We start from the raw sequence: 22,074 nt of genomic DNA on the forward strand, positions 1-22,074 counted from the left end.
CAGATCTTACTCAAATAAAAAAATGCATGGCCTTGTTAGAAAGTAATATAATGATATATACACAAATCACATATATGTTTATGATTTCTTCTTGGGTACTTACTTTATATATGTGGAAATATTGACACCAAAACTAAAACCAAATGGACAAAATCAAAACCAAATACAACTAAAGAACAAATGGGCAGCCATTGATCATAGTGTGTAAAAGAAGCCCAGATAATACGTCTTGGTAAGTAGTTGGTTGGAAAATGGCAATATGCCACACAGTGGAACATTATGCAGTTGTGAAAAGAGATGGGCCAGTGTTACAGAAAATGTAACAGTGTTAGTGTAACAGTGTTATAGAAAATGTTCTTGTAAGGATTCCAGTTAATGTTACCTAATGATACAAACAATAAGAATGCTGTGCAACTGTAGCCCACATTAATTAAGATGAGCTAAGGAAGAAATTATAGGATCTGTATGTAATGGTACATGGGCATAGTTACTTGAGCACAGGAAGAGAGATAAGGCAGGACATCCATGGATGCTTCAGAGGAGGGGTGGAGCTGCTGGGGAAGAAAGTGGAAGCAAGAGTGAGCAGTAGAGAAGCAGGGCCACACACTGGCAACAAAGTGTACACACAGCACCATCTCTTCTTGTTGTTGTTTCAATAAACTGTATTTATAATTGTAAAAGATATGTGTGTGTGTATGCAGAGTGAGTCTGCTGTGAAACTAATGTTATCAATTTGCTGCTAAGCCTCTGATGTTTTTTTTTTTTTTTTTTGGTTTTGATTTTGGTTTTTTGTTTGTTTGTTTTAATGATTTTGCTACAGACTAATACTTAATGTCTCCGGCAGCAACTTAGATAAATCATAATGGGCAATGTAGCTTTATTTCACAAGTGAATAGTTTCCATTTTGATACAGCAGCTCATTCACCCATCCATCCATCCATTCCCCCACCCCCCACACACACACAGAGGAACACCTGTGTCTCTGAAAAAGGAGAAGAAAAACTATGGGAAGTGGGGCATTGTTCATGAGCTCGCCTGCCTCTAGTTTGTCTAGTTGGTTGATGTCTGTGTGCAGCACTTCACAGACACCCAACAGAGGCTCCCAGTGCAGGCACAAGTGCAGATCCACTTGTCACACCTCACAAGGTCAGATGAGAGGAACAGAGGCTCCGGCCAGGCGCCGTCCTGCCCAGTGACCTAGAGGCTGGGGAATCTGATCAGGCCACTTTGCATAGCTGTCCACTCCAGCAACTACCCATCAGTGTCTGTTCCAACAGCCAAGAGAGAACAAAAGAAGTGAGTGACTAGCAACTTCCAGCTTCCCCTTGAACTAGCAGGTTCCATCTTTGTATCTCAACCTCTTCACATCTATTCCAGGACCCAAAAGCCAGAGGACACTCCGTGTCACTTTAAACACTAAATGGAGGGTGAAGAATAATTCCGGGCATGCTGAAATTTTTTATTCTTCTGTTTCCAGTGTGTGTGTGTGTGTGTGTGTGTGTGTGTGTGTACCTACATATGTATATGGGTGTGCTTGTGGCCTGTGGTGGCCTGAGGTTGATACTGAGAATCACTCCCTATAGCTGTTCTACATGACTCATTGAGGGGGGTTCCTCAGTCAGAACCAGTGCTCTCTTGTTAGCCAGCTTGCTTTGGGGATCTCCTGCTTCTTCTTCTGAGGCTGAAACAACAGCTGGGCTACCACTCTGACCTGGTATAAATGTGGGCTTCTGGAGACAAGAACTTGGATCCTTGCATTTTAACCACTGAGTCAGCCCCTGGACTCGGTGTTACATGGCAGCCACTAATATCACAGTTCCCTGCAGCCAGTGCCACACAGTTCAAAAATATCTCCTTCCACCTAAGGACTTCAAGGAGAGATAAAGAGCACACATCCTTGGAGGTCCAAAACACAGCACAGCAACCTGTTGATGACCAGCATTTTGGAGAAAATAAATTGTCAGAGATTATCGATGTGTTAGTCTTTGATATTTCGGACAAACACTCAAGAGAAACACATCTTAAGGGGGGAAATGCTTATTTGGGTTCATGGTTTCAGGACACTTAAGTCAGCCTGCTTCATTGTTTTGAGCCTGTGAAAGCAATGAAGAATACCATGGTGGTAGGAATATGTATTGGACAAAGTTGGTCTCCTCCTGGCAACTAAGAAGAATGGGGTGTGTGTGTGTGTGTGTGTGTGTGTGTGTGTGTGTGTGTGTGTGTGTAAGTGCAAGGTTTATCCTTTGAGGACATGTTCCTAAATAGGCTTATGATACTGCGGTCAAACTGACAGAATCCTGAATCAGCTGAGGGACCAGGTTTCAGGCATTTTTATGGGAGATTATCTTGATTACTTGCCCACCATGGGTGGCACAATTCCCTAGCTAGAAGAGGTATTCTTATAACTTCACATGCTTGTCTTTTGCTTGCAATATATTCAAATACAATCATTTCATTGAGCCATTCGAATTGAAAAAAAATTAAATATGCTATCTTACCCTCTACAAAACTGGATGTACACTTCACACATTGACTCAGCGAGGAAATTTGAACCAGGATTAGCCCTATTTCAAAGAGTAGTTCTATAAGGCTGGTGGGGGACTGTTTGTGTAGGGTAGCCGTATGCATACAAAGAGAGGCTACTAAGGTTGTAGCATGCATCCACAGAGAGAGATTTCCTTCAGGAAAAAAAAATAGTTACAGATGTGTCTCACTGGAAGTGCAGTAGGTACACATGCAGACCCTTGCGCTGAACCCCTGAAGCCAGATCTTGAGGTTCCGACAGAGTGGAACCTAGTGGATCAGGAACCAGCATCTGGCTGTCAGTAACAGCAGCAAAGCTGCCAGAGGTTACAGAGAAGCTGCGCCTCCAAGATGAAGGCATGAGCAGACATCTAAAGGCCTTAGAAAGCCTCTGTCAATAAGAATTCTATCATTCCCAACCACAGTGAGCCCCACAGGAAGCTGTCCTAGTAAACCAGGCTCATTAAGGCTGCAGCCTGGACAGCAGGCCCCCCACTCCAGCCCCCAGTGAAACCTGAAACTTGAGCTGTTTGGAAGTTGCTTCTGGAGAAGGCTTTCTTTCTTTCTCTCTTTCTTCCTTCCTTCCTTTCTTTCTTTCTTTCTTTCCTTCTTTCTTTCTTCCTCTCTCTCTTTCCTTCCTTCTTTCTTCCTTTCTTTCTCTTTCTTTCTCTTTCTTCCTTCCCCTTTCTCTCTTTCTTTCTTTCTTTCTTTCTTTCTTTCTTTCTTTCTTTCTTTCCCCCTTTCTTTCTCCCTTTCTTTCTTTCTCCATTTCTTTCTCCATTTCTTTCTTTCTTCCTTGCTTTCTCTCTTCCTTCTTCCTTCCCTCCTTCCTTCTTTCCTTCCTTCCTTCCTTCCTTTCTTCCTTCCTTTCTTTCTTAATAGAAGGTTCATGAAGAGGCCATGTATAGGTGTTCTGGAGCACCCAAACCTCAGCAACAGAGTTCTGGGTTACAGTCACATACCTTCTGGGGCAAGTACTTGGAAGCAAGCCCTACAGGCAATCAACTTGATCTTGCTGGGTGTCTGTTACCTTTACTGTTTCCTCTCTAGTAACTGTAGATGAGTATCAAAGAGTGGTCACAAGAATGCCTCCTCTTCGGGAGCCAATTCTAATAGAATGAGTTCAAACATTTGATTCCTGACACGAAGGCCAGAGAGAGGTCCGTAGCTCAGAACGAAAGTCAGGCTATAAAAGCCTAGGAACCAGGAAAGGGATCCTGTGTGGAAATGGGAGCTGTAGCAGGGAGACCTAAATAGAAAGGAAACAGTCTCCATGGCCAGAGTTGTCTGCTCCTCCATGCCCTCTGTAGACTGAAAGCCTGGGTCCTTCTGGGTGGTCAAAAACAACCAACTGGAAATAAGAACAAATACAGGGGAAAAGCAGACTGTCAAAATAGAATGCCTGGCCTTATTCAAACATCCCTGGACCTGTTCACCCCAGCAGTTCTATAAGCCCGCCATGTGCTTGCAAAAGAGGTGAAGATGCTTTCTGCTGCCCTGGGATCTATTCCTGACCTGTCTACATGGTCGGTGTCGGTCACAGGCTCTTAAACCTCACTAAGTGGCAAGCCAGTGAATTCCCACACAGGGCAGCAAAATGCCTCTGGTGTATTTTTCCCTTGGCTCCTGCCAAAACTGCCAAAGTTCTAAAGACCCACCAGCTGGGAGGAGGTAGAAAGACTCAGTCAAAGACTGAGGAACCTGAGGGAGCTAGACCTCTCCTGCTTCCATCTGCATCTGGGTCCCAAGCACCACCAACAGGCTTCTTCCAGGCCTCTGTGTCCCCAGTCAGTGAGGTTTGTCAACGGGTCTAGATTTTTTGACTGGTTTTACAGCCTTTAGAAGGAGTTTAAAAATCTCAAGTTTAAACTGTCAAAGCTATTTATGGTCTCCCTGAGCCACCATGATTGTGAAGGTGTCAGGTGCCTTTCAACAATGGGATATGACTGGGCACCACAGTCGTTGGGTGCTTCTGTAAATTCCCCTGTCTCTGTGAGGCTAAGTCATTGTGATATAGTCAGAGAAGGCAACTAAACAATCAAGAAAACAAAGGCAAAGCCATTTTGTGGTATCACATCATGCCCTAAACTCCCATCAGTACAGAAGATGAAAGGGGAGATTCCCACAGTGCATTGAGTTAACATTATAGCTTATGAGAACCAAGCTGGAGAAGCTGACTTCCACCTTGCTCTCATGGCTCCACTCTGATTCTTTTCAGAAAACTGGACACTGTTCTTTACTATCTGAGCCTCACTTTCCCCACCTGTAAAAATGGGAGCAGCCAGTTTTCTACCTAATAGCCTATCACTTGCAACCAAAGGGTAGATCAATAATGTGAGGTTAGGGTGAACAGTGTCAGGCTGTCTTCTACCAGAATATAAGCACCATACACACAGACTGGCTCTGTCCAGCAAATGCCTCCTCACACCTATAATAGAACAGTGTCTAGTGCACTCAAGAATGTGAACATTAGTCTTTGCTATAGGTAAAACCTCCATTCTAGCCAAGCTCAGTGTTCACTCTGCTCCGATGCCATCTTTGGTCCTAATACCTGCCATACTGTGCATGTAAGAACTGCCACACACACACCCTTCATTTTCTGTGTCTTCTCCCTCAACGAACCCCACATTCTCAGGTCTGAGCTCCTAAACTAACTCAGTTGCTTTATAAACTGCTCTCCCTGGCTCTGCCTGTCCCTCAAGCTACTTTTCTTATGGGGACAAAATGCTTGATGTAGCAGCTTGAGAAAGGGAGATTTTATTTTGGCTCACAGTTTGAGGGTAGAGCAGGTCATTGTGGGGAAGGCATGGCAGCGGGAGCTTGTGGCATGCACCAACAGGAAGCAGCAAATGATGAATGCTGGTACTCCGCTGGATTTTTTTGTTGTTGTTCAGTCTAGGGTCCCAGCTCATGGAATGGTGCTGCATGCAGGTCTTATTTATATACCAAGCCCTATGTGTGCCACTCAGCCTATGCATGGCACTCATGCTGTGGACTGTATTTAGTGGGTGCTAAAGGGTTGTGGAAAGTGCTGTTGCTATTGTTTTAACATGTTTGGTTCTGTATAACTCACCCAAGTTTACAAAACCGGGATGTTACTTTAATCCCACCAGTTCCTTGTTCATCATCCTTTAAGAATTCCTCCACAAAATATGTCAAGCAGTGGTTGTTTGTGTGCCTTAAATCCCAGTACCAAAAAGGCAGAGCCAGGTGTATCTCTGAGTGAGGGGCCAATCTGATCTACAGAGAAAGTTCCAGGACACAGGGTTATAAAGATAAATTCTTTCTTGAAATAAACAAGCAAACAAAAAATTCTCCTACTAACTTCTAGGTAGACTCAGATGCAAAGGTCAAAGTTGCAGTATCGACAGTCCAGCATGAAGTATTGATGCCTGCCCTTTCATCCCTTCTGTTCTTCTCCTGCCTAGGAGATGCCTCTTAGGGATACAGCTCAATGGCAGAGCACAGGTCAAGAATGTTCAAGGCCTTGGGTTCAGTTACTCAGCTCTGCAAAAAGAAGAATGTGTCTGTCTCCTACTTAGTTCTATTGATAGCCATTCTTCACACCCCTGAAACATCTCCCCCCAATTCATGGATTCAACTTACACCAATGTGCCAAGCCCACTTTTCCTTTGAGGACTCTGTAAATCATAGCATGCAAAGGGGATCATGCTCTGCTCTGCCTTCCTGCAGGTCTGATTCAAGACATACACACTACCTGACATTGCTCCATTTTATACATAATGTACCAGGTAAATTAGCATTTAGATCTCATAATTGTGCCTTCTCTGCTGAATTATACTATAAACTCACTGGAAGAAGAAACCAAGATTTTGAACATATTCAAATGGTCCATATACATGGTATGTGCATGTCAAATGGCTGATCAAAGAGAATATGAGCTGCTTCATGCCTCTAAGTTCTTGTACACATTGTTCTATTTGCCTAGAATGCCCTCGCTGAACTCCTGTTGCTTCTATCTGCCAGCCAACAGTAGTCTGACCTATCTTCCCTTAGAATCTTCTCTATCCTCAGCTCCTGTGTGTGTCCAGCTCTTAATCTCATGGGCTTCTTACATGCATTATTTGCTGAACAGTTGACCCCTAAGACCATTGACACAGCCATACTCTGTGGTTTATTAAAATACTTTCTGTTCTATACTAGGAAAGCACTGAGTAGCTCCACACAGGTGCTGTGGTCATTGCTACAGCAACTATAAGACTGAACTTCATGGCACATTTTCATTACTAGACCTTAAGTGTCTAACATGTGTGCCCTTCCTTTCTAGGGCTACAGCATCCATGTGAGGTTGCTATGAAACATTCCTCATTGTGGATGAAATAACAGACTGTTGTTTCACTCTCAAGTTCCTACAGTCTCATGGTATTTAGCACATCCATCATGCTTTGAGTACTTTGTAGCCAGACTTTGGCTACTTCCTGTTTTTTTTTCTTCTTCTACCCTTCTCCACCCCTTTTTCTACCCTTCCAACCCCCTAACACTAGATAGGAGAGAAACAGAGGACAGAGGGGAAGAGGAGCCACATTATAGTTAAACTACTTCCTGTTGATTAGGGGGATCAAATTCCTTGGAACAAGTTTGATCTTACCATCAGGATATCTAATTTTTCTTGTTTCTTCTTTTCACGCATGACTACTTAACAAACAGCAACCAACAGTGATCAACTGTCAGCAGCCCACTCTCTTGGAGCTCTAGCATTCATAAACCCCCTGAAGACTCCCCAGAATTCCAAATGTCACACACTCTCAGAAACTATCTGCAGCTGGCAAAAATCATACCCTTCCTGGAGCACGAGACAAATCAAAGTCAGCAGTTCTATATCCCACACCTATGGTTAAGACAGAAACATATTCCCATAATATTTCTGTGTTTTTCCAAAGAAACCAAAATTCTTACTACCGTACTTCAGCTGGTGTTTGGGAATATTTTTAAAGAGCTGTGGTGGCTGAGGAAGAAGAGACTGGGGAATGTCTAATGGTCAAACTGAAATTTCTAATCAAAGTGACTCTTGGACACATTATTCTCTATCTATAATTCTTATTTTCCTGCACCTACCTTGTGATATCAGAGGGTCCTAAATCACAGTATCATAAAAGCTCAAGAAAGATGACCTGTAAAAATAATTGTCATGCTGCAGTATTATTAGTATGTGACCTACACATGTAAGTCCGTAAATGCCATTAGTAAGCACTGTATCAGAATACCAGAAATAGACCATTGTGTTCATATAGTGTTTTTTAAAAAAAAAAAAAAAAACATCGAATTTTGAAAAATACTTAATGGCAAACATTATCTTTGCAGAGACAGAATCGTGAATAATGCCTCCAAATGGCTGATTCATGAAGGATAATAGAGCATTCCTTTAGCTAGCAGAGCTTCATTATCACCAAGTCAGAGACACCAATCTTGTTCCTTGTTTAAAGGGGATTATTAGACAGGCAGATGAATGTAGTAAAGTCGCATATAAAATACATTGAGGTCACACATCTTCAATTTTTATTACATATTTTTTTTAACTCTTGGTGGTTCCTCTATAAAAATGTAGACAAAGTAAGAATTTTGCATGTTAAGGTTGGCAAATAATATATGTAATATTTTATATTTACATATTTTATTATATACCTGCTTGTGCATGTGTATCATTATTTTATTATGGAACACATCAATGGCCCTGATAGCAGATTCGCCTTCCTATAATTAATAATAAATAACCACAGTCAAAAAGTTAGAGAAAGGAAACAAAAATATTGTCATCAATGCAGAACAAACGGAGCTGAGCTGTGTTGACACAGAAAGGACATGCACATAAGTCTGCATCAGATTGGGTGTTCTGTCTGGAAGCCCATGGTGAAGAGGCTCAAAGAACGCACTGTGACCCTGACACACTGGAGCAGACACAGTGTGAGCAGGTCCAGGCAGCCAGATGGGTAGAACGAAGCAATACTCCCTACACTCTTTCCACCTGCAACCCCTTTTCACCTAAGAAATTCTTAGAGAACCCCAAATATATATTATATAGTATAGCTATTATAAAATGCAGATTAAATATTTGCTGGTAACGAATCATAAAGACATTTATTTTTAAAAATTCCTTGATATACATGTAATTTTATTTATTAAATATGAAAGCAAATTTGCATATTAATGAAATGATTGTGCTGCTTTTTTAAAATTTTACACAGAGAATTAAATCTTGATGACTTACTTGACCATGCAGGATGGAGCATCTTTGGTGTTTTTCAGAGTTAATGAACACTTTGAATTTTATACTTAAATTGTCATTTTGAAAATGACCAGTCATATAGTACTAATACAAAAATGGTCGAAGTTAGCCAGGCAGTGGTGGTGCACACCTTTAATCCCAGCACTTGGGAGGCAGAGGCAGGCGGATTTCTGAGTTCAAGGTCAGCCTAGTCTACAAAGTGAGCTCCAGGACAGCCAGGGCTACACAGAGAAACCCTGTCTTGAAAAACCAAAAAAAAAAAAAAAGTGGAAGTTTTGGGCTGCTTTTAGAAATTGCTGGGAATTTTGAGTCTTATCAAAACTTTGAGGAAGACATAATACTGTTCTCGTGATAATGTTTCATAGAAACCTGAGCATTTGCTGCTCTGTCTTCTAGGAGAGCAATGTTATACTAGCAAAACCAAGTGGCAAAACTTCAAATCAACACCGTTTATAAATATGAATATAAGAGTTCTGAATGCATATTAACAAATTAAGTTCATAAAAGAGGTAACAGGTCATGCTCAAACACAGTTTATAGCAAGAATGTAACAATTAGTTTAACATGGAAAGGACGGTTGGCACTTCACTTTTCACGTGAAGGAACCACAAGACACAGGAGAATAACAGAAGACTGCCTTAGTGTACATAGGAGAAATAAATTTGGCTTACCACTACATGCTAAGTTGATGTGCACATGCAGAGCCAATGAAAATGGGAGAATGCTAAACACAACATGACCACCATCACATCTAAATCATCAAGAAATTGAGTATTAGGATAGAAGTGAGACCTGTATATGACTGTAACGACTACTGTGCAAAAGCATTGTTGAGAGGAACTAGAGAAAGCTCAATTACCAGCATGTGCCTTGCTCATGGATTAGAAACTGGAATGCTAATATAAGTCTCTCTCAAACTAATCTCTACTATCAATATAATTTAATTGAAAATATTAATTATTGATGAGTTTGATAAAGCAATTAATTTCCTATTTTTATTCTATGTGTGAGTAGTAGCATGTATGTATGTGCACTAGGTGCTTGCATGGTATACGAAGAGGCCAGAAGAAGGTGTCAGATCACCTGGAACTGGAATTACAGAAGGCTGTTAGCATCCTGATGTGGGCATTGGGAACCAAACCTGAGTTCTCTGAGAAAAACAGCAAGTGATGTTAAATGCAGAACCATCTCTCCAGACCCTTGAGCATCAAATTTAACTATTTACATTGAAATACAAAGGATTGGCTATGTAGTTACATCATTCTGGATAAAGAAGAAGTTAGAGGACTATGCTGTCTGATCTTATGATCACTAGAAAGCTTACTAAACATCAGGTTGTTGTGTTGGCACGCAGTGATCCAGACCAGGAGTGCGGGTAGTGTTGGGATTCATCCACATGTGGTCAGTTGAGTTTTCAGCATTCTAGAAAGTTAACAAACAGTTGAACTGCCGAGGATATAAGTGGGGAAAAATAATTTTAAACAATGATGCAAAAGAAAAAAAGAGAAAGAAAAAAAGAGAAAAAAACCCACTGGTCCCTAGAAGAGAGAACTATAAATCTCCACTTTCACTCCACAGTGTACGTAGACAGCAACTCAAGGTGGGTCATTATTTTCAACCCAAAGTTTATAGCTATAAAACCCCTGGAAGGAAATGGAAGAAGAAAACATATCCAAATGATAAAAATTCCATACAAATTAAAATCATCTGTTCTGTTCCTTGAAAGATACCGTTAAGAAAATAAAAAAAAAGAAAGAAAGAAAGCTATAAATCAGGACAGAGGAGGGCAAAGTGTCATTTTACTGAAATTTGTAGCCAAAGTGTAAAGCTTTTACATCTTGGCATTGGAGGAGAATATGGGGAAGGAGGAAGAGGAAGAGGAAGAGAAACAGGAAGAGGAGCAAGCAGCAGCCGACACAGACACCGGGTAAATGGGGGTCTGATCAGTGTGCACAGGAAAAGATCACCTCATTAGTAAGTGTGGAAATGAAAGTTAACTACACAATGAGTCATCACCACATACATGCTGAGTCTTGGCAAGTACACAGAACCACAGGAATGTTTATTCACTTCCATAGGAGAATGAAATGTGACTTCAGGAAAATGTGTCGTGGGCTCTAATAAAGTTAGGGACATACCGATGTACACAAAGACCTAGCGATGCCACACTTCCATCTTTACTCCAGAGTGAAATGTGTTTCTACACAGAGTCTCATATAGAAATGTTTAATGTTGACTTAACCTCCCCAAACTTGAGGTAAACCAAATGTCTCTCTATGGTGGATGTCTTCACACCATGGGCAATCTGCACAAATGAGCACTTCTCATGATTCTCATGAAAAGAATAGTTTTAATATTTACATCACAAGTAAATCTCAAAAACTTTATGCTTAGTAGAAATATTCCCCAAACAAATTGTACTGGCTGCATGATTCCATTTATGTGAAATTCTACAGCAACCAGCACTGTAGTAATGAGTCTACTCATAAAGGGACAGAGGACAGACCAAGGGGTACTGGTGGCTTGCAAAGGGGCACAGCAGGTGACAGGAATGGTCATGTCTTTATTTTGGTGGTGCTTTGTAAGAGTACACACATTTATCAAAGTTCATCAAAATATACATCTAAATGAGCAGGTGTGTGCAAGTGTGTGTGTGTGTGTGTATTTATGTACACGTAGAAGTCACAGATCAAACTCCCATGTTTTCTTCAAGCGTTTTGCCTTTTTTCTCCCCTGAGACAGGCTTTCTCTATGATGCAGTGGCTGGAAATCACTATGTAGAGCAGGCTGGCCTTGAACTAACAGAGATCTGCCTGCCTCTTCCTTCTGAGTGCTGGGATTAGAGGCATGTACTACCACATCTAGCTTCTGCCTTATTTTCTTGAGATGAGGTCTCTCCCTGATCCTGGAACTCACTCATTCAATGAGATTGAAAGAGCAGCAAGCTCCAGGATTCTCCTGTCTCCCACACACCCCCACCCCAACTCCCACTGCCCCTAAGAGCTGTGATTTCAGACATGCACCACTATCCTCACCTCTTGTCCTTGTTAGTTTTGAGGAATCAAATTCAGGAGCTCATGTTTCTGTGGCAAACGCTTTACCAAATGAGCGGTCCTCCCAGACATAAGTGAGTTCATTTAGTGTGAATCGTGTATATATAAATCATAGCTCAGTAACACTGACCTTAAATAATCAAAGGAGATGGTGTAAATTGGACTTAAATACTGACTTTGCCTTATTCCACATTTTTATGTAGCAATAAATCTTGATCGTCAAAACATTTGATGGCACACGGTTGGAAGACATTCTTATTCTGACAATGTTTTAGCATCTACCATGCTCTAGGAATTTGTGACCATGACAAAGGAAGCTCTGAGTCTCGTTCTTATGGCAGTATAGTGCAGGGAGAAGGTGTTTGTTATTGAGCAGTACAGTCTGCACTCTTACAGGGAAAGGATCTGAGCAGCCCTGAGATCTTCTGAAAGTGAGCCTGGCTGAGTCCAAATGAGAAAGGAGGGAACTTTGGGATGGATGTACCCAGCGGAGGGGTGTGTAATGCATTACAAAACCACTGTAGAAGAGGGAAGCATTTTTCAAGGAAATGAAGGAAATTTAGTATATTGAAGCCCTAAGAAAAATGAATTCAGACAAAGTATGAAAGGCAGGAAGCCAGGTCCAGGCCACCAAGGGGGCTTAAGCAGGAGCTGCATGTACTGATCACAGGCTGTTTGAGCAAACTGGCATCTTGTCCTCAGCTGCTGCCAGTAGGGAGGGGAGAGAGGGACCAGACCGTCTGAAACATAAGTGGCAACAGCCAAGGTTCTGCATGGATGATTTGGGGGTGAAGGATAGAGCATCCACCATGTGTCCAAAATGGCAGTCAAACTTCTGGCCTGGACAACTCTTCTGAGAAAAGCATTCTTCATTCAAAGGATAGTAATACAGGCAAAAAAAGTTAGACATAAGAATGGAGAAGATGAGGGATCTATTGAATCCAACTTACTGGGGGCTGTAGACAATGGCCATCAGATAGAGGGGAGTCATCAAAACCTTAGAGGGGATAAGAAGGCAAAAGAAACAAGAGGAGGAAACAGGGATCAGAACAGAGTCCAGGGGTAAACCAACTTTTTAAAAAAAAATCTCAATTTCTGTCTCTGTCTCTCTGTTTCTGTATGATTCTGCTTCTCTCTGTCTCTCTGACTCTGTCTGTCTCTCTCTGTCTGTCTCTATCTCTGTCTGTGTGTGTGTATGTGTGTGTGTGTGTAATGTGTACATAGTGTCAATATGGTATATGTGTTCATATGTTAGAGTACAGGCACATATGTGGAGTTAGAGGACAACCTTGTATTGGTTTTTGCCTTCTACCTTGTTTGGGACACGGTCATTTGCTCGTTGCTCTGTGACAGGGCTAGCTGGCTCATGAGCTTCCCCGGGAATTCTCTCTCTACTCCTCATCTTGCAGTGGAAGCACTGAGGTTAGACACACACCCGCTGAGCCATGGCCCCGGCTCAGAACAACAAAGGGACGAGGATCTAGGCAGAGGAGGAAAAAACTCCAGAAACAAGTTATACTACAGAGGCCCGGAAGGGACATTAGCCTTGGAGGAGAAAAGAGGTGGGAATACTAACCCTAACCCAGGATTCCTGCCTTGCATCAAGGAGGGTGCCGTGCTGGCACTGGCATGACTGAGTTCTGTAGAAGCTATACCCTGCATACCGGCACCACCTCCCTCTGTCACTAACAGTGACATTGGGTAGGAGACAGGATCCCACTGCTTTAGACCTCCCTGCCCGAGGTAGATGCAACACAAGAACAGAACCCCTCTGGGGTGCTTCTTCCCCTGGTGACTTTTTTTTTCACTGAGCTAAACGACCACCTGTTTCTCCGGAACATCAATGCATCATCCAAATTCTCGGCATGGTGGGATGGGATGCTTTCAAGTCTGGGTCTCTTTCTTGGATCACAGGAAAGCAAGCTGAGACTCTGGTAGGTAGAGAAAAAAAAAAGACACGGATTGCCTAGAGCCCCTCAGGTCACTCTTATTCCTCCTACATCCACCATGGCAACAGTTGAGCAAGAACATCACTGTAACCTGTATTGGGGGTGATTAAGGACTCTACCTCCTTCCCAAGAGCAGGCTCCCACACACCTTCTTCCCTCCTCCACCTAGTCCCTTCGCTGGCATGGTTCTCGTTCCTATGCAGGATTTATGCAGTTACTCGTTTTCACAAACACCCAGGCAGACTAGAGGCACCAGCGGCTGCCAACGCTATGGCTGAGGAGATCAGCAAACACTATGTGGAAGCCAGGCACCCAGTGGACCTATTTTCTGCTCCTTCAGCCAAGCACCCCCTGTAGCCGACGCCCGGGATCCTGCCATGCATAGATCCACCAGCCTGCAGGAGAGAGCTAGATACTGAGCACTAGGTCTTCGCTGGCTGTGCCCCTGCACGTGCACGCGGCCAGGTGTCCCTCCCCTCCCCCTCGATTCCTGCGCAGGGCTGCGGTCCTTTGTGTCTGAGTCTCCTCGCGCGCGTCTGCTCTAGACTGGGTGGGGTGGGGGAAGCCGGAAGCAGTGTCTGGGGCTTGAAAAATGCCTAGAAGGGTGGACGTTTCCATTCACAACCCCGACCCCCTCCAGGGCCTCCATCCCCACCCCCCATCACCCCCCTGCAAGCCCACGCCACATCAGCTCACCTCGTTTTCTCAGTTTCCTCTCCCCAACCCCACCCCCCGCCTAGGTCATCTGGATGTCATTGTCTCTGTAGTTCCCCAGCTACGAGTTTGCATTCGCTGCCCCTACGAGCATGAACCTAAAAGTGCACGAACCTAAACGTTCTAAAACACCCCAACTCTGTGTACTTGTACCCATACACTTCCGGGGGAGACACTCCAGGTACCTCATTCCCTGGCTCTATGATCCCCATAAAGAATGGGTTCTTTATCTCAAAAGAGTAGTGAACGGGGCCTTGGGGATATTTAACTAGAGCAGGGGGAACTGCCAGTAAGGGGGCTATGTTTTTTGTGTTAAAGAGTAGGTGTGCCGCCTTGTGAGGCTTGGGGCAATTTCGTGTTTTCCTTAAGAATATAGGAGAGTAGTCTATTTCCTCTTCGCTCCTCTAAAGGCAGACTTGGGAGGGGGATTGTGGAGGGCTATGCAGCGAACCCCATTTTCTTTTTATTTAGCTTCAAAAGCTGTGGCTGCATTCAGTGACTGTGTGTGATATAAATATATATATATATACATATATATATACATATATGTATATATGTGTGTGTGTACACACATATCAAACACACACATATACATATATATATATATATATATATATATATATATATATATTTAACTGGTGTGCTGAAAAAGATCAGCAATACCTAGGGCATTGTTGCTTTAAGAATCTAGACGAAAACACCTTAAATGAACTCTGCAGCAGACAGTTGAAGGAAAATAAAAAGCCCTTCTCTGGCCCTTGCTGCTTTTTGCCATTATTCATGATGTAATTTTTCAGGTGTTAGTTTGGCAGAGAAAGATTGGAACTGGGCTTGTTGCTAGGACATGAATGAAGAAGAGGAATCTCATTGGCTCCCCAGTACTTGGCAGGAGCCAATGAGATGAAAGGGGATGGAGTTGGGAGGGAGGCCACCAGGAAAAGAAAAAAGAAAAAAAACCCGAGAGAGAGAGAGAGAGAGAGAGAGAGAGAGAGAGAGAGAGAGAGAGAGAGAGAGAGAGAGAGAGAGAGAGACAGAGACAGACAGAGAGAGACAGAGAGAGACAGAGACAGAGAGACAGAGAGAGACAGAGAGACAGAGACAGAGACACAGAAACACAGAGAGACCTCCAGCCAGACTATTAGTGCTTTGCTATGTTAAAATGAAGTGGAATATTGTGAAGTTGTGGTGGGGTCTTTAGAGTACTTAGGGTGTGGATGGGCAGTGGTACCTGATGGACCAGGGTTGAAAAATAAGCACTTAAGAAGCAGCTTTGTGCAGACTACCCTGGGTTTCTCTAATAATTCACTGTCACTGCCAGTCTGGAGCAAGATGCAAGCAAGATCTCCTATGTTTAACACCCTTAACCCTCTGCCACACACTTTTCAGGGACTGCAATTATGCTAAAGCTGGAGGCAGGAATGCTGATGCCACAGGCACTGGGATTCTTCCTCTAGTCTTGACGGGTACTAAATGAACCCCAAATAACCTTCTACCGTGTAAGTGAACCGGCTCTCTGTGTGAACTGGAACTCAACGTGTTCCCTGCCCAAGGCATTGGAACAGGCTCCCATCACACATTGCCATGGGCATCTCAGTGGGTAACAAGATCTGATTCAGCCAAACCTTCAATTCCAATGCCTTCCACGTGGCCGAATGTCATTGGGTTTCCTGACCAGCGTTATAAAATGGTCACCCACTTAAGCGTTTTGAGCCCCAGGCTCCCGGTTAGCATAGTAAACGCTTCTGGGTGCCAATCATGCCTGGTCGCTTGATTTTGAGCAGTTCTTTGCAACTAGGGAGGAAGAGGTGTACTTACCGTGCAGAGGCCCTGTCTTCTCCTACCTGAGGTCTACAGGGCCTAACAAACACTGCTGTTTGCTGTTTGCCATCACCTATTGTCTGAGCTGCAGCTGGATCCCACACCTTTTTCTTTAATAACTGGGCAGGACTTTGAGCTGAGTGATTTGAAACACACACAATAAATTGACTTCTATTGGGTTATAGACCAGGCTGGTTTATTTACACCCTGGAGGAGGCTCAACCTCTGCCAGATTCCAGACTTCAGAGATTTTGTGGCTGACATCCAGCAACATAAAAGGATTTTTCCTTGTAACCGGAGCACTTCCTAAAACCACAGGCAGTTTCAATCAATTACCATCTCTGGATGCAATACAAAAATTTTAGGGGACTCAAAAGGACCAGGACTGTTTTTGACCACAAGTCTTTCTGAATCCATAGCAGGAATTGATCTGATTATTGATTTCTTTTTTCCTCTTTGTCAGTTACAGGGTCCTCCAAAGTTGCTGCAGATTTCGGAGGATAGAGGGTGGGGCACTAGTAGAAAACAGGAAGAGGTGAGACAAGAAAGATTTCTAAACAGGCCTTCTTTTTTCTGTCAGCCAAACAAAGCCGAGGCTCTGTTCACGTCCACCCCACAGCATTGACAGAAAACACAGCTCCATGTGCGGACCCTAATTGCACCCTTCAGGTGACAGGTACCATGTGAGCCTCAGTTCAAAGCCAAAGTCAGAGCTGAATAAATCTGATTTCAGACAGTCGGCATTTCAAAATAAAAGTATGCAGCCTGAGTCTCAAATGGAAGTCTCCCTGCAGTCTCCAGGAATCTAATACATTGCAGCGCTAGGGCAGGCTGCACACTACCATTGTTCTTAGTTCTTGTAAAACCCAACTGCCTGGCAGAGTTAGCACTCTCGTCCTAACTGAGCAGAGCCCCCAGGACCAGGGCCAGGGTAGTGTGCCCAGAGAAGATGCTACAGTCTGCCCTGGGCAGTTCAAAGCCATGCAAGCAGCCAAGAAGAGGAAAGGGATCCTCAAAAGAAGGAAGGCAGCATGGTGTCCCTCTATGTTTCTAGATGAATTGGCTATTATTTTATCTTAATGGAGAAAATGGCTGACAATCCTAAGACCTGAACTCTCTTTAGTGGTTTAAAACATGAAGAGAAGGGTGTAGCTTGGTAGAGTGTTTGCCAAGCAGGGGTGAAGCCTGGGTTCCATCTCAAACACCTCACAAACTGGGTGTAGTGCACAAGCCTGGAAGTCTAGCAATGAGGAGGTGGAAGCGGAAGATTCAGAAGTTCAAAGCCATCCTCAGCTACCCAGCAAGTTCGAGGTCAGACTGAACAATGTGAGGCAGTCTCTAAAGAATCAGTCAGTAAAGAGAAGAGCCATGAAGCCATTTGAACAAGCAGTTAAGCCACACAGGTTCATTCCAAGCCAGCTCCAACATCCAGTACACACATCCAATGTGTGTGTTATTAACACTGTATAAAAGCATTGTCCTTCCTTCATGCAAGAAACCTTACAGAATCCCACACAGATTAAAAGATCTGCCTAGTGATGCTCAGGGAGCCTGGGTCAGGACCAAACAGGGACACTGCTTTCAACTGAGGAAGGGAGCCTTCACCAACAGTCTTCAGAAATGAACACATTTTCATTGTCACTGCATGAGCTACAAGCTAATTATGCTTTGTTGTAAGGGAAGCAAATTATACTGATTGTACAATAAAAGCTATTGTCAGTCCCAGTATATCCATCATGACTCTGAAAGATGCAAAAATATTGACTGGCTCTAAATAGCATTTTACTTTTCTCCCTATAGACAGCAATTTTTAAGGCATGGAATGACCAGAGATGGTTCTGTTAACCAGACATAGGGCAAAAAATGTGACAAAAGAAACAGGGGGGATGAACAAGACCAACAGTATCTGTGAGTGACCAAGGAAGAGTTTGTGTGTGTGTGTGTGTGTGTGTGTGTGTGTGTGTGTGTGTATTCTTAAAATTCCCTACAGTACCTACAGCAACAAGAATATAATGAAGCCCACTGACATCTCTCAAAAAAGGTGATTAATTAAAGTAATTAGGCTCCACTGAATTATTAAAATATGAAGTCTTCTGCAGGATGACCAAAAAAAGGGGGGGGCAGAACATTTTTGCTGTTCAAAAATTAAAACCACATTCTGGTTCATTAGCTAAGATGGGAACTCACACATTTTAGCCTACAATCTTATTCACAGATGCATAAGTGTCTAATATTTCACACCTTTGTAATGGCTCTTGTAAAAAAGAAAAGAGAGGAAAAGAGAGAGAAACAACATCTCGACTTCAATTATTTCATCACTCACAGGGAAAAAGAGAGCTTTTGAAAGAAAGCCAAGGAGTCTGTGGGGTTTGCTTTGAAAATGTCCTCAGGCTTTGAAAGGTCAGGTGTGTTAGGCACAGGACTAGACTCAGGCTGGGGACAAGGAAGGACAAAGAGTCATTGCTCAAAACATTCCTCAGTTGTCTTTGCTAAATAAAACTGGCTGATGGCTGATTTGGAAACCTTAGCCATATCGCAGGGCCCCACCTAACCCTCTCTCTGAAATCTATGCCTCTCAGACACAGCTATCTGCTTCCAAGTCAAGTTCTCACTTGGCTTAGCCCTGCCTGGAACACACTTGATTACTTAATGGTCCATAGCCTCTGCTTCTGCTGCATAGAGAACTGAGTTCTCACTCCTTTGCTTCACTCTCCCAGAGTTCACCCTTGGCCCAGGACCAGCTATGGCTGTCCTGAAACCTTCCACCTCATCTTCTGCCTTCAGAGCACACGGTCTTCTGGTCTTCTGGTGTCTGCCCTCACCTCGTTTTTCCAATGAGTGTTTAATGCACCCACTGGAGAAAACACTAATTCTCTCACACCTTATCATGGCTTTGGGTTACTAAACTTATCTTAGAAAAGGTTTGGACAAAAGACTATGGGCTAGTACACATGAAGGGTACCTGGGCCTGGTATGTGCATGCTCCTCCTTCAGACATCACAAACTAGGATGGTTGTTTTTCTGTTTCGTTTCATTTTCTGTCTTTTAATCATGTGCTCTGTACCTCAAGCAAACTTCCCACTGTTTTGTTGATACCGCTCCACCAACATGCTGTTGTTCAAGAGCCTATCAAAGCCTGCCTACCAATCCTCCTGCCTTCACTGAAACAGCATGGTCTACAAAACTCTTTCCCAGACTCAGCCCTGCTAACTTACCCAGCCCCTGCTCAGTATTTGGTCTCCATCTTCCTGATGACTCCTAGAGCCCTGTGTTTTGCGTTGAAGTTTTGAAAAGAGATGGAGATAGCGGCCACATCTGTCCCTGTATCATAGAAGCCTTTAGTGTCCTATATTATCCAACTTCCGCTGCACGGCCCTGGAGTCACATGACTAGCTGAAATGGATGGACTGTGAACAGTGGCGACAGCTGAGAGACAGTGCTCTTCATCCGGCCTTCTCTTCTCGTCCTTGGCAACCATGGAACTCACACTGGAAAGTTCAGATCTAAGATGACATGCAAGCCTTCCTTAGTAAGAGTTCCAAGTGACATATGGAATAGAGAAGTCCCAACAACCCTTGCTACATGTGTTAGTTGAGCAAGAAATAGGCATTTTGTTGTACTAATGCTTTAAATGTAGAGTTGTTGCTTTAGTATAATCTTGTTTATACTGATGTAATGGCCAACTTTACAATAAAAGAAAACAAACAAAAAACAAAACAAAACAAAGTAGAGCACAGGAAGTACCCAATATTCAAATCCTGAATAGGTGACATACAAATCTTCTGGTATTATTCCTCAAGAGATGCACACTTAAAGAAAATCAGAGTCTCTCACTGGCCTCAAATAGACAAATAGGCTAGGCTTGCTAGGCAGTAAGACCCATAAATCGACCCACCACCTCTGCCTTGGAATAACTGACTCTTTATATTAATGTGTATAATTATGTATGTCACCCAATCTAATTCCAAGCATTTGCTTTTGACTATTTAACTATAGTGCAAGCCCTTTATGGACTTTCTCAGTTGTTCCTGGAACTATCTCCTGCAGCCCTCACCATGGATTTAGTCAGACCTGTTGGTTAATGAAGAATCATCTTTGGTTCAACAGTTTACTCCCTTCTACATCATCTAGGGCCAAGCAAGAATCTCCTCTAATAATGGATTCCCCTGAAGCTGCAGTGGCTATCCCAACTCACACTCCTTAGGTTCTTGTTTACGATAGAGGACTGAAAAGATGGAACTGGTTTTGTTGTTGTTGTTGTTGTTTTATTTTTTTTAAATATTTCCAGCAGTGTTCCATTAATTCAGTTTTGTATCAGAGCTTTTGTTGTGCAGTAATACTTCTCTTATAGAGAAGAACATATAGTGAACATATTTCTAAACTTGAGTTTTAATGTTCCCCTCCCCTGCTGACTCTAAAGATCCCAACAATCAATGGGTAGTGATGGAGCTGAAGGCCTGTTCTTGGAGCAGTTTTCTGCTTTCTTCATCCCAGATGGATGAACCAGGTGATGCATGCTATGCATGCCTTCTACCCTCAGAGAAACTCTTTCGATAGTCAGAACCTTAACACCTTAAAATTCAAGTCCAGACCTTCCCAGTGAGGAACTAGACCCTTCTACCTGGTTTGCCATAGACCCTTCTGCCTGGTTTGCCATAGACCCTTCTGCCTGGTTTGCCATAGACCCTTCTGCCTGGTTTGCCATAGATCCTTCTGCCTGGTTTGCCATAGACCCTTCTATCTGGTTTGCCATAGGCCCTTCTGTCTGGTTTGCCATAGACCCTTCTGTCTGGTTTGCCATCTGCAAAGAGATGGGGAGCTGTTTCTCTCCTTTCTTCCCTCTTGGTGTGTTGTGGCAAACACAAATTAGGATCCAATGGGGGGAAAACACTTTGAAACACAATTCACAAACATTGTCCTTCTACTCTCTTAATAAAAGCTGGGTCCCTAGAATGCTTATGCAAGTCTGCCTTTGGGGCTTTCACAAGCACCTAAGCTATGTTGTCTTAACTGCTAGGGAGGAAAGGATTCTCAGATATGTAGGCATTGCGCTCTATCCCTGTCATGAGTAGGGAAGCTGACAGAGAGCGAAAGATTAACACACCCACAGAGTAAAAGCAACTCAGTGCAGAAGGGTGAGGCCGAGCTTGGGAATGTTTTCTATGAACTGGGGTTTAAGAAGGAGCCAAAGAGAGCTAGAAAGGAAGCCATGTGTGTGAAAGCTGTGATGTAAATATGCTCTAAGCTAGAATGCCCTGCTCCAGGACCCTATCCTCAAAAACTGAGGAAAAAATGGCTAAATATTTACAGAAGAAGGATGGTACAAACGCATACCTCATCTGGAGTAAGGTAAACCCAAATTGGGTTCTCTCCCAAGATGTCAGAGACTTTAACAGAGCATGAGAGATTCAGATAATTACCATCACTGCCACTTGGACAGTCTACCAATGGTGCCTGTGCCATAGGTCCAGGCACCTCTCAACTGCCCTCTTAATTGGTTTTCCCTGTGCCAGCTACTGTCAGGGGCTCTAAATGCCAATTTGCCCTGTGGGGCATTGCCTCTGAGTAGCAGAATCAGCTCAGAGCTGCCAAGGCCACCAGGATGTCAGGCTGCTCAGAAGCACTAAATGGGCAAGGTCAGGATATCCAAGGGGGAAAGGGCTGGCTCCCGTTGACCAAAGGCAAACTCAGCGGAGAGACACAGGCTTTGGGAGGTCACTGTTTAAAATGCAGAAGGGAAGCAGAGCTGCTCTCTGGAGCCAGGTGGGAGCCA

General features: G+C 43.4%; 1 long non-coding RNA gene across 2 annotated transcripts in view; it reads right to left on the minus strand.

Annotated features, from left to right (window-relative positions):
* LOC116073549 overlaps positions 1-19,992 on the minus strand; it is a 30,028-nt gene extending 10,036 nt beyond the window's left edge. The window contains exons 1-3 of one of the 2 annotated variants that reach the window (XR_004111867.1): positions 19,517-19,992; positions 13,133-13,751; positions 12,771-12,817 (exon numbers count right to left, since the gene is read on the minus strand). This is a non-coding gene — a long non-coding RNA (uncharacterized LOC116073549). Of the gene's footprint in view, positions 1-12,770; positions 12,818-13,132; positions 13,752-19,516 lie in introns of those variants that run through there. The other variant, XR_004111866.1, reaches the window with a different exon arrangement.
* Positions 19,993-22,074: the final 2,082 nt, after the last annotated feature.

This window comes from Mastomys coucha, unplaced genomic scaffold (genome assembly GCF_008632895.1).
Source record: "Mastomys coucha isolate ucsf_1 unplaced genomic scaffold, UCSF_Mcou_1 pScaffold23, whole genome shotgun sequence".
NCBI lineage: Eukaryota > Metazoa > Chordata > Mammalia > Rodentia > Muridae > Mastomys > Mastomys coucha.